Source organism: Pinus tabuliformis, chromosome 3_2 (genome assembly GCF_031772625.1).
Source record: "Pinus tabuliformis cultivar Carrire ecotype Pingquan chromosome 3_2, CPIR1, whole genome shotgun sequence".
NCBI classification, from domain to species: Eukaryota; Viridiplantae; Streptophyta; class Pinopsida; order Pinales; family Pinaceae; genus Pinus; species Pinus tabuliformis.
In genome coordinates, this window is record NC_142302.1 from 99,187,537 (window position 1) to 99,204,320 (window position 16,784).

Here is a 16,784-nt window from a genome sequence, read left to right on the forward strand (position 1 = left end):
TAGGAATTCACCCTAAATTTTAGAAATTAACTCCTAACTCATCAAAACTCTGCATTCTCAAGGAGAAACTTGTTGAGGCTCCTTGAATTAAGGCACAAAACAAGGAACCCATTCTCGCTACAATTTTCAACATTAGTTGTGTGTAGATGGATGTGTGAAGCTAAAAAACAAAGTACCCATTTACTAAATTACAAGAAAACATGGAAAATAAAGGATTATAGGAGCATGTTGTAAGACAACAGAGATTCTTACAGTGTATGTCTAGGTTCCTTCTTCTTAATGTTTTCCAAAGTAAATTGATAAAAAAAATGCATATCAAATCTTAGAGATTATATATTACCATTGGAAAGAATCACAACCTACATAAAATTCTCTTTACATGAATGTGTCCTTAAGCCTTTCCATTATTTGGATTGAGATAGTCCAATTTGATATCAAACAAACTCACTTGCCCACTTACACCCTTATACTCTAAACTCATTATATTTCCAAAGCCCATTGTACTCTTGATACTTTGGCTTTACACGTTGAATTGGAACTATTACAAAATAGGCAGTTCCAAGGTCTAGGTTGGTTGAACATTAACTGTACTTTATCCTTTGAGTCAATCTCCACAAAGTTTGAGAGTGCATCCATAATATTGTTGATGAATTTTCATTTTGCATCATCAGTTACAACACATCTATCCAAAAAGAGGATCATTTTCAGTCTCTTCTTTGCTACCTTTGCATTTGAAATTCTCTTGGGTTTTCTGGGAAATAATATGTTTCGTGCCCAATTTATTCGCTAAAAAAATCTCATATTCACATCTTTACGAATAAATTCATTATTATTGTTTTTTATAGAAGCATTGGAGGGATACTCATCCCAAAATCCATAACATTAATGAGACTTTCCTAGGTGACATCTTTCCGATCAAAAATGCAATTACATGGGCATTTGTAGTAGAAGTATGGAGTGACAGTCGCGAGAAATGAAGTGTTATATTTGAACTTATCCACTTTGTTCTTGATGGTTATCTTATTGTTTCCTTTGTCTTCTCTTTCTACTCAGCCTCCCAATTCTGCTCCCCTTTGTTTGAGCCCTTGGGTTGAGAAATCTTGTTGTGGTCATTTGTGAGTGTGTTTTATTTTTGTTTAAGCCAAATTTAGGGTACAACTAGTATAATTTGGATTAATATGGTTTTTTTAATGGTAATTTTTTTCAATATTAATTTGCGTAATTTTCATATGTATTTTATTTTGTAGAATAATTTTTTTTTTTTTTATCAAGTGAGAGTAGGACCATCTATTAATCTGAAAAAAATTACATAATATACATAAGGTAGCATTAGCTGCAAAGGAGCAAAAGCCCACACAACCACTTAACCAAGCATGCAAAGAAACTAAGGGACACCAAAGAACCATCCACCCTAAAGGCATCAATCGGGGAAACCGGTGAAATAGAGCCCTTCTATCCTTACTGCCAAGCCACCAAAAAACCTTTATCGACGGGGTCCACCGTATCAAAGGCCCACAAAACAATGCCAATAACTCCCTCAAAACCTCCAAAGAACTTGAAATCCCAAAGACCATGCGATCAACCTTCAAAGATCCAACGGTCAAGAGGTGATCTCGGGATGCCAACAAGCATGCCCTTTATCCATTCAAACGGACCCGAAAAGAACTATGTGCCATCTTTCTAAACTATTTCGGGTCCGAATGGGGAGATAACCAACGAGCAGCTTAACCGCCCGAAATTCACCGGATGCAAGAGATCCATAAAGGACAGTGCAACTAGCCCGAGCTATAACTGCCTTAATGGACCCGAAACAAAAATAAGTCACCGCCTGAAAGAATTTCGGGTCTGGATGGAAACTTATCAGTCATGCAGTTTGCTGCTCGAAATCCATAGGATGGCAGCGATCTCATAAACTTGCCCACTCAATAACTAAGTAAACAGGCCCAAAGAGTTAATAGGCCATAAACAATGTATTTCGGGACCATTCATAGACTTATCTTGTATGTGGCTTCCCACCTGAAAACCATAGGAATATAGAGTCCAGGGTGCAGTTTCCGCCCGAAAACCAAAGGTGACCTTTAGTCGGGTGTCTGTCATCCTGCCCACACTTAACTAAATTCTCCTTCCCCATTTTGACCCAAATTCTTCTGTTTCCATCAGTCTTCACTCTGCTCATTTCTCATGCTCTGATAGTGCTCCTGTCTAAGGTCGCCTGTCTATGACAGTCTTCTCGCAATCATCCTTGGGGAGTTGCCATCCATTCATATCTTTTATTGCTTTTGGAACAGAGTACTCCTTCATTTGCCAAAATATCCGCTAACCTGTTGGCTGATTGGCGCACATGAACAAAACTAAGGGTTCTCATGGTTCGCAGGTGGGATTGAATACGTTGATAGACCTACAGTAACTGCCAATGTTTCGACACTTTTTCTGGAGCTGAGCCATTGCATATCTTCTTGACCGAATTAATTATCAATTCAGAATCAACTTCAATTATAGTATTATGTAAATTTGACTCCATCAAGATTTCTAGGCATTGCTCAAGGGCCATTAGCTCTGCCATATTATTAGTGGCCTTCCCAAATGACTATGAAATATGGCTTTTATGAAACCCTTGTCATCTCTTATTACTCCGCCATAACCAGCTATACCAGGGTTTCCTTTAGAGGCTCCATCTATATTGCATTTCATAAAACCATGAGGGGGAGGTTGCCAGAAGTCCTTATCTGTTGTTATATGACTTATAGTCTTGTTTATGCCCTGGGGGAAAAGCCCCTGTAGGCCCAAATGAAGAAGAATCTGCTCATCCTGGTCTTGAGGTTGGTTCTCAGGGGGTTTCTTTAGAAGGGTTCCTACAGTCTCTTTGAGCTGTCTTAAGATCTGAGCCATGATACTCTAAGATGAACCAGTTCTATTCTTGAAGATCCTGTTGTTGCGTTCTTTCCAGACATCCCAGATTAGAAAGCCTGGAACCATGGCCCAAGCTTTGTTGATTATATCATTTTCAAAGAAGTTTCTCCTCCAATTCCTCAAAGTACTTGTGATGCTGCAAATGTCCCTGTCTGTTTGTTTGAAGATTGAAGCCACCCAATTCCACAAGGTGGAGGTGAATGGGTAGAGGTTGAGTAGGTGTTCCATTGTTTCCTCTTGTGATTCACATAGCTGGCATCTAGATGGACCAGCTATACCTCTTTTCCGAAGGTTTTCCCAAGTCAGAATTTTTTTATGTTGCACCAACCACATGAACAGTTTGATTTTCATCCAGTTTTGGTTCTGCCATAGGTCCTTCCATACCTTATCAAGGTTTGGAAAGTCAAGCCTTAGGGCTATTCTCTTGGCTTCTTTGAGGTTGAAGTTGCCTTCATTGTTTTTTCCCCATCTCAGTTGGTCTGAAGATGTTGAAGTCAAAATCTTTCTCTATTCCAAGATAGCTGCAAGAGCTTCTGCCTGGGCCTTCAAAGGGGAGTCATCACTATATACCAGGTTCTTCCATGTTCTCCATTTTCCATCGTTTCTATCCTGATCCCAGAAGTCATTTACCTTGAGTAAACCTTTGTCATCAGTATCATTCTTGAGATTGGTAAATTCTTCTCTTAACAGGTTAGGTTCCTGTTGCCAATTGTCCTCCCAAAACCAAGCTAGGTTTCCATCTCTGATCTCCTAGAAACTGTGTTTTTGAACAATGGCTCTATTCTCCCAAGCTTTGTTCCAAATGTGGGAGCCTTTGATGAGCCTAGACATTCGAATGTGCTCCTTTTCTTGCCAATTATTTGCATATTTCTATTTCCATACCTTGGCCCAAGGGGATACTGATTCCTTTAGCCATCTCCACCAAAGTTTTTCCCCCAAAACTTTGCTTAGGGTTTCAGGGTCATCAAGTCCCAAACCTCCATGTGTCTTGGGTTTACAGATTTTTTCCCAAGCTACCAAAGCCCATTTCTTTTTCTCTTCCCCTTTGCCCCAAAGAAAATCTCTTTGGATATTTCTGATGTGTTGCACAACTCCTTTAGGAGCTGGAAGGGATGAAAACATGAAGATGGGGATAGTTTGTAGGATAGCTTTTGTAAGCACTAGTCGTCCTACTAAATTCAAAGACCTGTTTGTCCATTTCCGGGTTTTGTCTTGTAGTTTATTAGTGACTGGCTCCCAAACTGCCTTGCTTAGGGGTTTATCTGTGAGAGGTATTCCCAAATATTTGGAGGGAAGCTGATCTCTTTGAAAACCTAGAATTTTGGTGAGGTTTCTCTGAATAGAAATGTCAATATTAAAAAAGAAAATCTTTGATTTGGTAAGGCTTACCTCTGTACCCGCAACCATAGCAAAGTCGTTCAGGATTTGCTTGAAGGCAAGAGCTTCCTTGACCATGGGGGTACCCTGCAGCATGGTATCGTCCACAAATTGTTGATGAGTCAAGGCATCCCCATTCAAGGTGAGTTTAAGACCCTGGATTTTGCCTTCTGCTTTGGCAGATTTGATCGCATTGCCTAAACCTTCCATCATGAGAATAAAGAGGAAGGGTGAGAGTGGATCTCCTTGTCTGAGTCCTCTCGAAGGCTTAAAGGTTTTTGATGGTGAGCCATTAAGCAGGATTGAAAAACTAGAGGTAGTAACAAGGGCCATTACCCATCTTATCCAGTTATGGTCAAAGCCATATGCTATGAGAACTTCCTTGATGTATGCCCAGCTTAGCTTATCATAAGCCTTTGCTAGGTCAAGTTGTATGATCATACCTGCCTGCTTATTGCTCTTAAGAGAGTGTACCACCTCAACTACTTTTTTGGCTTCGAAGATGTTGCCAAACTCATTCTTATTCCAATCTTTAAGCCTAAGTTTGATGTGTTTCAATCTCTGATGCAGAAGGAACATTTTAGTTCCCTGAACGTTCATATCTTATATCCACCATTTTTCAATATTGCTGATGAAGTCAGGATGTGTAAGCCAAATGTTTTCGAACCTGAAAGGTCTGTTTCTCAGAGTGCCTATAAAGGAAGCCTCAAGTTGAATAGGCCAATGATCTGAGCCTCCAAAAGGGAGGATTAAAGCCGACAAGTCAAGGCCCGTAAGGATGAGGTCCTCAGAGATAATGAACCTATCTAGTTTAGAGGCAACTTGAGCAGCCCCTCCCCTCTTATTATTCCAGGTGAAGGTACCATTTCTTGTCTCTGTATCTACTAGCTTCATGTTGTTTATGAAGCTCTGAAATGCTATGGAATCTTTGCCTAGTGATCTGGTCCCACCTTTTTTTCAGAGAGAGATCTGATCATATTAAAGTCCCCTCCCAGAATCCAGGGGATAACTGGATATCTTTCTCTTAGCTCCTCTAGTGAGGTCAAAAGCCTGAGTTTATCTTCAAGTTTTTATGGACCTGTTGTGGCCACCAACAACCCCCCTCCTTATTTAGTATTAGCAGTAAAACTATATAAGTGGGGACCCTTAGTCAAAAACTTAAAAAAATCAATTAGTGCTTATATGTCCTCTTGGATAAAACTTACCATCATGGACTTAGGAAAATACTTTTGAAAAATCTAAAAAGCTTAAGTTTCATGATGAGGAAAGTAATCACTCCTTAAGAAATATCACATCGCGCAAAAGAATGATAGGGCATTTTCTTATGAGTCAAAATGATAAAATGCGAGATTGCGACGCGAACTCCATCACATCGCATGCATTAATGAAGACTCACGTTGGAAAACCTTAAAATCGCCGATATGCGATATCGCATATCGCATGTCGCAAAATTGCATAAAGTACACATAATGATAAAGCGATATGCAATCTTGCGATATTGCGATCAAACAACCTTGCGATAGAACAGCACGAAGATATTGCAGTAATGCGATACAACGATATGCGATACTGCGATGCAAATCGCAGAAACATTCCATCGCAGATTTTCCTGGCTCGATATTCAAGAAAAAGTTTTTTCCATAAACCAAGAACCGGTTACGCGCTTTAATGATAATTAATGAATTACATGCCATTTGTTAATAAAATATGGTTTTGTGTTTTTCGAAGAGCCAGTTCATGTCAGATGGCATGTTTTTGCATATCCGTGGCATTTAAAGCTTTCCTGTCATTATTTATTATCATTACTCTCTCCTCACTTGTGAACTACAGGAACGAAGAACAAAAGTTACACAAAGCAATGTGCAGGAAGCTATGGGGAAAAAGGGTAAGGCTCCAATGTCCAAAGATAGAGAAAAGGCGCCCTTATAAACAGATACCGCATGCAACAGAGCCGCAAATTCACAAAATGCTGCTGAGCCATCCATTATAGATCTTTCATATACAGCCATGGTTAAATGGGTACTGAGCGATGCTGATATCAGAGACAGACAGTTTAATGCTTAGGGTCAAGAGCTCACGAGATCATTATTTTTACAAATTTTGAGCTTTATACCCGATAAAAGAAAGAGGCGCAAAAGGCAAAAAATGCATCAGAGAAGCCAGGATCAAAGAACAGAGGCAGTTTTCGATGCGCGGTTAGCGCCTAGCACTAATCGCGCATCGCTGAGAAAATTGCTCGAGAAGGAAAGCTTCTAACTGCTCAGTCACCTATAAGCCCGAAAATTGCAAAAAAAGCAATGATAAAAACAAACTGGAAACAGAAAGCTAAAGAAAAGGCAGAAGCAATTCAAGGGTTAACCAAGTTGAACTGGGATTATTACTGGGCATACACAGTAAAGACACATAGTCAGTGGATGAATCTCAAGTATCATCGATTTTGCTGAGAAGTTGGTGCCAGCTCTTGCCAATTCTATTTTCTTAGCTCAACCAAAAGCGGAAGACAGTCAGCCGACTCTACTCAAGCAAATACTGAATTCTTGCAACGTTAAGGAGCAAATGCAGAAATAGTTAGATATTAGATTTAATTTTAGAAATAGTTTTGCTTTATTTTTGCTTAGAAAAAGGACGGTCATTTAAACTGTATCCTGAATTTTTGTAAATAAGTTATTTAGTTAGTAGTATTTAAACCCTTCTCATGCATTTAGAGAAAGGTCCAGAAATTTATCAAAAACTTGTCCTCAGAACATGCACTTTTGCACCCTTTGAGGAGGTTTTGGTGAACGAATGGAACAGGATTTGTTGATGTTTGCATTTGATATCTGCTATTGATGTTGCACTTTTGTACTCTTAGTGGATGTTAGAGCAAAGAGAGATAAATCATTGTCGCTTGAAGCTCATGAGTAGGACTAGTTATAAATGGTACTTTTATCTCTTAACCATTTCTGCTTGTGTGTTAAAGTGATATATAGTTTTTAGTTGTTTATGTATTAATGTATGAATGCCTGAGTTATCATTTGGCACTTTTGTACGGTGATAGCTATTTATTTATGCTTAATGTATGAATAGCTCATTATGCGATATGTTTTTCACAACTGTTTCGTCTAACTTTTTATGCGAAGTGGTTCATCCTTATTGATTTCTTTTCTCATAATAGCTGAATGATCTTTATTACCAGTTGTTATTTGAAACATTTTTAGATTGCATAATAGAGGAATTACATCCCGGGTTAGTATAGACTTAGATGTTTCTGCTTATTAGATTACAATAGCATAGCATTAGATTAAAGTTAAAATTAGAATATCTCAGTTAGGAACTGTTAGATCAGGAACATCAAATTCTACACAAACACACACTCATAGATTGGGAAACTGGTCCCATATCCCCAGTCGGACCCGCTATACCAAATGGATAAGGAGCTGCCAACCAAGGTCCGGACCAGGCAGGTATCCCCCTTGTTGTAGACCCGATTTTCGGGGCTTCAACATATTTGGCGCTAGAAGGAGGGCCTGAACTATGAATGGCAAGTAAATCTAAATCTGAATACCATTCTGAGAGTAAATCGCCCTCACCATCTCCCCCGACTTCTCCATTACACTTAAATCCAAAGTTAGAAGTCGCTGGAGTATCAACCGCTGCTACAAACCCTGACATTTCAGAACAATCTACCATTGAACCTCCTGAAGTCGAATCTCTGATTCACAAACTTCAACGATTTTCTATTTCTCCTCAAAAATCTGATAAATCTCAAGGCAGCGTGACTTCACAATATAACCCTGCTCATCCCCTGACCAGATTAAAGAGTGAAAAGTTTGGCGTTCAACCAACCGAATTACCTCTTCCTAAAAGGAAAAGAGCAAGGAAATCACCTAAGGAGTCTGATAGCAAGACTCTTTCATCATCATCATCCATCTCAACTTCTTCACCGCGAAGTCAACCATCCACTCCTCCACTTCAGATCATTGTCCATCCGTCCACTAGAACCCCCACTACTCCTTCTCAATCATCTGCAATCGTAATATCCTCATCTTCCCAACCGCAAGGATCATCTTCTGCACTTTCCTCTGTTAGTAGTTCAGCAATGGCCCAATCTCCATGGAATAACCCTGGGGCAATCTTAATGCCTGCACCCTTGAGTCAAATACCAGCCCATCCTGAGAAATGGCTGCCTAAGTTTAATCCCGAGGCAGGCATGCTAGCAGAAGAGCATATAAACAACTTTATGTTATCCATTAATCTCAATGGGGTTACTAATGAAGATGTTGTTGTTCGAATTTTTCCTTATACTCTGCAAGAACAACCGGATCATGGTATTTCTCATTACCCTATGGATCCATCACTAGTTGGGACATCTTCCAAGAGCAATTCCTGACCAAGTTTGGTGATGACAGGTCTATGGCAACGCTAATCAACGACCTATCTAACCTTAGGGCCAAGTCAAGAGAGCCTATCAAAGATTTCAATTTACGTTTCAATAAAATCCTAAACAAAATTCCTACTGCTTCCCAGCATAGCGAAGAAGTACGAAGTGAATGGTATATCACTGCTTTACCCTCAAACATAGCAATCTTCGTGAACAGGGCTAATAAAACAACCTTAGTCGAAAACGTGAAAGAAGCAATAGAGGTAGAGAAACATATAATAGCCCTTGAAAAGAAATCCACGATAGAGGGACGGAAATCCAAGAAAGTCACCTTCAAGGAAGATTCCAAGAAGAAACAAACAAAAGATCCATTCGATTTGGAAGGATTGCAAAAAGTTCTGAAGACCATGTCCAATGAAATGGTCGACATCAAGAAGCAAGTAGCAGAAACTTCTTCAAAAAAGCCCTACAGAGCTTTTAAAAGAGGCCCTTCAACGGATCAAAGCCACCCAATGCTATTTCAAATGCTGAATCCGAAGAAGAGGAAGACGAAATTGCCACTGAAGGGAAAACCGATGAAGAAGAAGTTGTAGAGTTACAAGGAATGTGGGATTTCATCCTCCCACAAGAAGAAGATCAAGAAGTATTCCTAGTTAGCACACGAAGTAGAAATCAGCTTGATCCTCCCTAAACTACCCCTAAGCCAAAGAGCGCAAGCTCTGCAATAAAGGGCAAAGTCGCAACAAAGAAAACGACATCTAAATCGACTCAAACCAGCCCAGTCAAAACAGATGCATCAACTCCATCTAAAACACTGATTGTGTCAGATGAAATTGAGTACAATATTATAGAAGATATGAAAAATACTAGGGCCAACATCACTCTTTACGAATTGAGCAAGTTAAAGCATCAACAAAAGATAACGTTGAAAGAATTACATGCTGTGCCAGTTGCACCTTTGCCTGCCGCTGTACTTTCTCAAGCTTCTCATAATATGTGAAGACCTCCAACTAATGAGATCAATAAGATTGATCCTAATGACATCGCTCTAATTGGAGGAAGATCTAGATCTCATACTCCCCCATTTCTCCTTACTTATGAAATTTTCAATAAAAATGTGCACAATTGCTTGGTGGATTCTGGTGCTTCATCGAATATTTTTCCAAAGTCCATATGTGCCAAGTTAAACGTTCAACCACAGAAATCTGCTGTGCGCATAGTTCAGCTAGATCGATCTCAAGTCGAAGTGATTGGCGAACTAAATCAAGTAACCATAAGGCTGTCATCCAACCCAAAGGTATGTCAAGTTATTGACATTTTAGTTGCTGATATTCCAGAATTTTATGGCTTAATTCTTAGCAAGGATTGGTCAGAAAAACTTCATGGATACTTCGCAACTGACTGGTCGCACATGTGGCTGCCCTACAATGGTAAACCAAATCAAATAAAAGTTGAATGAGAACTACATCAGAAATACATAGTAACGGAGCTAGAGGGGGAAAATGAACCAGTAGCATATAACAGTAGCATTATTGGCAATTACTCAGTAGATTCTTTCCTCGGCAATTTTAATGCTCATACGTCACCATACTTAGAACATTCTGTTTTGTCCCAAGTCGAATTTTTTTCTCAAACGGATAGTTCAAAATGTATCAATTTTTTAGATAGTCCTGTAAATAAATCTTTGTTTTGGAAATTATTTTTTGATGGTTCTAAATCTAACAAAGGAGCAGGAGCAGGATGCATTCTAATTAGTCCAGAAGGAGATAAAATTATGCTAACATGCAGACTCGAATTTGATTGCACCAACAATACAGCAGAATATGAGGCTTTAGTCCAAGGGTTGTACAAAGCAATCGGGTTAGACGTCAAGTACCTTCAAGTTTTCGGAGACTCTGAGATTGTAGTCAGATAGGTACGTAATACTATACATTGCTTATCAGGTCATTTAAAACACTATCAATCCTTAGTTCAAGATCTGACTGAGCATTTTATAGCATTTAATATTTCTTCAATTCCCAGACTCCAAAATGCAAGTGCAGACCTTTTGGCTAACGTAGCTTCTAAGCTTATTCCTTCAGAAGATTTTAGTCCAGATAGATTCTCAATAGAATTAATCTTTAGACCATCTATTCCTAATAACATCACAAATTGGAGAGTATTCAATGACGATCCTGATATCGTAAATTTCCTCACATCTGAAGGATCCTACTCCAATCAAATAATTGACGAAGACCAACATGATCGAAAATTGCAACAAGATAGCACTAACAATGTTATACCTAAGTCGGTAGTCAAGTTAGAATACCTGTATGATTTGAAAGATTGGTTTAAAAGGTCTACCAATTCAAAACTCCAAAGTTCAACTTTGAATTATGAATTGGTAAACCTAGGAACCGATGCCAAACCACAAAACATTAATCTAGGTCTTGGCCTAACCCCTGAAGAAAAATTAACGTATATTCGTATTTTGAGACAATATAAAAATGTTTTTGCTTGGAACTATGATGAACTCAAAACATACGACACTTCCATCATCCAACATACTATTCCAATGATCGAAAATGAAAAACCTGTCCAACAAAAGTTCAGAAAGATCCATCCCAATTTATAAAATCAGATAAAAAATGAACTCAATAAGTTATTGAAAGCCAGAATAATCTTTCCCGTCAGACATTCTGAATGGGTCTCCAATATGGTACCTGTTAGAAATAAAAATGAAGATATTAGGATTTGCATTGACTTTCGAAACCTTAACAAGGCCTGCCAAAAAGATAATTTTCCTTTACCACCTATGGAACAGATATTGCAGGCAGTGGCGAGCTCAGAATTAATGTCTTTCTTGGATGGATTTTCAGGATACAATCAAGTGTTGGTACATCCTGATGATCAATTAAAAACCACATTCAGAACTAAATGGGGCACATACGCATATCGAAAGATGCCATTTGGTTTGATTAATGCTGGTGCCACATTCCAGAGAGCCATGGACATCGCATTCAAAGGTTTAGTCAATAAATCTGTAGTAATTTATTTGGATGATATAACAATGTATTCCAAGAGACGAAGTGACCATCTTAGAGATTTAAAACAAATCTTCCAACGGTGTTTAAGGTATGGAATTTCACTTAACCCGAAAAAATCCCTTTTCGCATTAAGTGAAGGGAAACTTCTAGGATTCATAGTGTCAAAATCTGGTATTCACATCGATTCTGACAGAATCAAAGAGATTTCTGAAATATCCCTACCTCACAACAAAAAAGCCATGCAATCTTTCCTTGGTCAGATCAACTTTGTAAAGAGATTTGTTCTAGATTTTTCACGAATCGTGTCTCCTTTGCAAGCCATGATTAAAAAGAACTCAAATTTTAAATGGGGCCAAGATGAACACGAAGCATTAAACCTGATCAAACAAGCTATTATTAATGCTCCATCTTTAGCAACTTCGAATTTTTCAGAGCCTTTTATTTTGTATACATTTGCCTCGGATAGGTCATATGCTGCGATACTCACTCAAGCAAATCAAGAAAAAGCGGAAGCCCCAATTTCTTTTTTCAGTTCAAATTTACAGGGCGTTGAATTAAATTATTCAGATGTGGAGAAACAAGCTTATGCTGTTTTCAAATCGGTCAAATACTTTAGACCTTTTTTACTCAAAACCCATACTAAAATTATAGTACTGTTTCCAGTGGTAAGGAACCTTCTAGTACAGAAGGATGTGGGTGAGAAAAGGGGCAATTGGGTTATTGCCTTACAGGAATATGACATTGAGATTAAACCAGCAAACATTGTAAGAGGTCAAGGCTTTTGCAAAATGCTGGCTAGAGCGTCGCAAATTTCCGAAATTCCATCTACAGAGGTACAAATGTGCGAGGTAAGCCTAAACGATGCAGAATCATTATACGCTGATATCATTTATTATCTTAAGAACGGGTATGCTCCTTCACACCTCGATCATACTAAGAAAAGAGCTCTAAGGTTGAAAGCCAAACAATATCAGCTCATAAATGATATTCTTTTTAGAATAAATTATGATTCTGTTCTTCTTAGATGTCTTGAGAAATCTGAAGCTGAAAAAGTTTTGCAGGAACTCCACGATGGGCCAGCAGGCGGACACTATGCTGGAGATGCTACTGCACATAAAATCTTGCGTGCAGGGTATTACTGGCCCATGTTATTTAAAGACTCGCACAGTTACATGAGGAAATGTCAAGTCTGTCAAACTACTGCTGGGAGACAAAAGAAGCCATCCTTGCCACTATAGCCGTTTAACATTGAGCAACCTTTCAGTCAGTGGGGATTGGACATAATAGGTGAGATCGTTCCTCACTCTTCTAAGTAGCATAGATATATCCTTACAACAACAGATTATTTTACCAAGTGGGTAGAAGCAGTTCCACTCAAGACGGCTAACGATGAAAATATTATTGAGTTCATAGATCAATTTATAATCACCAGGTTTGGATTGCCTTCCGCTTTAATGTTTGCATCATACTTTTCTGGAAATGCAATGATTGAATTTGCACTTAAAAGAGGATTCAAACTTAAATATTCAGCCAATTATTACCCACAAGGCAATGGGTTAGCTGAGTCTACAAATAAAAACCTAATCAGGATTATCAAAAGAACAGTTGACCAAAATCATAAAAATTGGCATAAGGCTTTGATATATGCTTTATGGGCAGACCAAATAACACAAAAAGCTTCTATCGGCACTTCTCCCTTTAATTTAGTTTATGGGAAAGAAGTGGTTCTTCCGACTCATTTAGCAATTCCCTCTTTGTCTCTAGTTCAATACATTGATGAAGTACCAACTTCCTCCTTACAACTAAGACAAATGGAAATAATCAAATTAGAAGAACAACGAGAACAGGCTAAGAAAACCCATGCTCATCATCAAGCACTAGTAAAATCCTCTTTTGATTCAAACATAATGACCAGAAAAGATTTTCAGATGGGAGACTTAGTTTTAAAATGGGACAAGGCTCATGAAGAGAAAGGCAAACATACAAAATTTCAAAGAATGTGGCTTGGTCCTTTTCAAATTGTAGAAGTCATAGGTCCATCAACGTTTGTGTTACAGGATTTAGCAGGTAAGAGAGACTCTTTGCCTGTTAACGGACAAATTCTCAAGAAATATTTTCCATAGAAGATTATTCTTCTATTTTTGTAGAGTAATTGTTTTTCTTTTCATAATAAAACCAGTTGTGAGTGGTTACATTAGGCATTTATGAACAAGACACCAATTCTCTTTCAGATTTTGATTTTTCGCTTGTATAAATAGCAAATCTTTTGGAAAATTGATCTTTATTATTGATAGATACAGTTAAAGACTCTAGCCTAGATATGATACTAGTTTCAACTTCATAAAGTTTGATGAAAACAACCTTTAGTGAAGAAATTGTTTTATCTCAGTACAATGAAAGGTATCAATAACAAAATAAAGATTCTCTGTAGAACAGCTATTTCCAAAAACTCTATTATTGTCGTCCAGAGCTATCTTAAGGAAACAATGACTTCCTCCCTGCTAAGGAGATCACAACTTTCAGAGGAACAACCCAAGGATACACTTCATCTTGAAGAATAAGAGGTCTCATCACGAGCCAGCTTATCATAATCACATATATTATAACTTGCTGACTTTGCCAAATACTGTACACCACAACAGGGCAATGACTCAAGATTGTTGCAATCAAAAGACAAGGGGTCTCATCACGAGCCAGCTTGTTCAACAAAGTTATAAATCAAGTGAATGATTGTGTCATAAATTGGCTACCAAACCAAGACATTGTTCTTTAAGAGTAAAAAGAAAATCAAAGCAATAAGTGTGGATATGGATTCTTCTTTGAAAGTTGTAGGCTGCTTTAAGTAGGATACATGATCATTGCTGGGTAACAGGTAACCTTGTCGAGGCTATAAACGCCTACTGGCAGCAGAGGCTCTACCTACGACAAATGAGCATATTTAAAACTGTTTACAGAGAAGACTTTGTTTTATCTTTACAGACCAAGTAATGACTGATGTAAATACAAGGACTAGCCTGAGGAAGCAAATAATCAAAGTTGAAAATAGTTGAAACAAAATGTCATTGACAGGTTAGAACATAATGTACTTTATCTTTCCATAATAAAGTTTAACTTTCTGAAAGATTTTCTGTTTTGGAAGTTTAGAAAATTTAATAGAAAAACAGAGATAACTGGTTCTTCCAAGTGAATCGCCAATTGTTGTGGCCACCAACAACCCCCCTCCTTATTTAGTATTAGCAGTAACATTATATAAGTGGGGACCCTTAGTCAAAAACTTAAAAAAATTAGTGCTTATATGTCCTCTTGGATAAAACTTACCATCATGGACTTAGGAAAATACTTTTGAAAAATCTAAAAAGCTTAAGTTTCATGATGAGGAAAGTAATGTCACTCCTTAAGAAATATCGCATCGCGCAAAGAATGATAGGGCATTTTCTTATGAGTCAAAATGATAAAATGCAAGATTGCGACGTGAACTCCATCGCATCGCATGCATTAATGAACACTCACGTTGGAAAACCTTAAAATCGCCGATATGCAATATCGCATATCGTGTGTCGCAAAATTGCATAAAATACACATAATGATAAAGCGATCTGCGATCTTGCGATATTGCGATCAAAAAACCTTGCGATAGAACAACACGAAGATATTGTGGTAATGCGATACAGCGATATGCGATACTGCAATGCAAATCGCAGAAACATTCCATCACAGATTTTCCTGGCTCGATATTCAAGAAAAAGTTTTTTCCATAAACCAAGAACCGGTTACGCGCTTTAATGATAATTAATGAATTACATGCTAGTTAATAAAATATGGTTTGTGTTTTTCGAAGAGCCAGTTCACGTCAGATGGTGTGTTTTTGCATATCTGTGGAATTTAAAGCTTTCCTGTCATTATTTATTATCATTACTCTCTCCTCACTTGTGAACTGCAGGAACGAAGAACAAAAGTTACACAAAGCAATGTGTAGGAAGCTATGGGGAAAAAGGGTAAGGCTCCAATGTTCAAAGACAGAGAAAAGGCGCCCTTATAAACAGATACCACATGCAACAAAGCCGCAGATTCACAAAATGTTGCTGAGCCATCCATTACAGATCTTTCATATACAACCATGGTTAAATGGGTACTGAGCGATGCTGATATCAGAGACAGACAGTTTAATGCTCAGGGTCAAGAGCTCATGAGATCATTATTTTTACAAATTTTGAGCTTTATACCCGATAAAAGAAAGAGGCGCAAAAGGCGAAAAACGCATCAGAGAAGCCCGGATCAAAGAACGGAGGCAGTTTCCGATGCGCGATTAGCGCCTAGTGCTAATCGCGCATCGCTGAGAAAATTGCTCGAGAAGGAAAGCTTCTAACTGCTCAGTCACCTGTAAGCTCGAAAATTGCAAAAAAGCAATGATAAAAACAAACTGGAAACAGAAAGCTAAAGAAAAGGCAGAAGCAATTCAAGGGTTAACCAAGTTGAACTGAGATTATTATTGGGCATACATAGTAAAGACACATAGTCAGTGGATGACTCTCAAGTATATCATCGATTTTGCTGAGAAGATGGTGCCAACTCTTGCCAATTCTGTTTGCTTAGCTCAACCAAAAGCGGAAGACAGTCAGCCGAATCTACTCAAGCAAATACTAAATGCTTGCAACGTTAAGGAGCAAATGCAGAAATAGTTAGATATTAGATTTAATTTTAGAAATAGTTTTGCTTTATTTTTGCTTAGAAAAAGGACGGTCATTTAAACTGTATCCTAGATTTTTGTAAATAATTTATTTAGTTAGTAGTATTTAAACCCTTCTCATGCATTTAGAGAAAGGTCCAGACATTTATTTAATAACTTTTCCTCAAAACATGCACTTTTGCACCCTCCGAGGAGGTTTTGGTGAATGAATGGAACAGGATTTGTTGATGTTTGCATTTGATATCTGCTACTGATGTTGCACTTTTGTACTCTTAGTGGATGTTAGAGCAAAGAGAGATAAATCATTGTCGCTTGAAGCTCATGAGTAGGACTAGTTATAAATGGTGCTTTTATCTCTTAACCATTTTTGCTTATGTGTTAAAGTGATATACAGTTTTTAGTTTTTTATGTATTAATGTATGAA

The 16,784-nt window shown here is 38.1% G+C and overlaps 1 pseudogene; it reads right to left on the minus strand.

Moving 5' to 3' along the window:
- Positions 1-391: 391 nt before the first annotated feature.
- The window catches only part of LOC149180024 (uncharacterized), a 122,447-nt pseudogene continuing 106,054 nt past the window's right edge, over positions 392-16,784 (minus strand).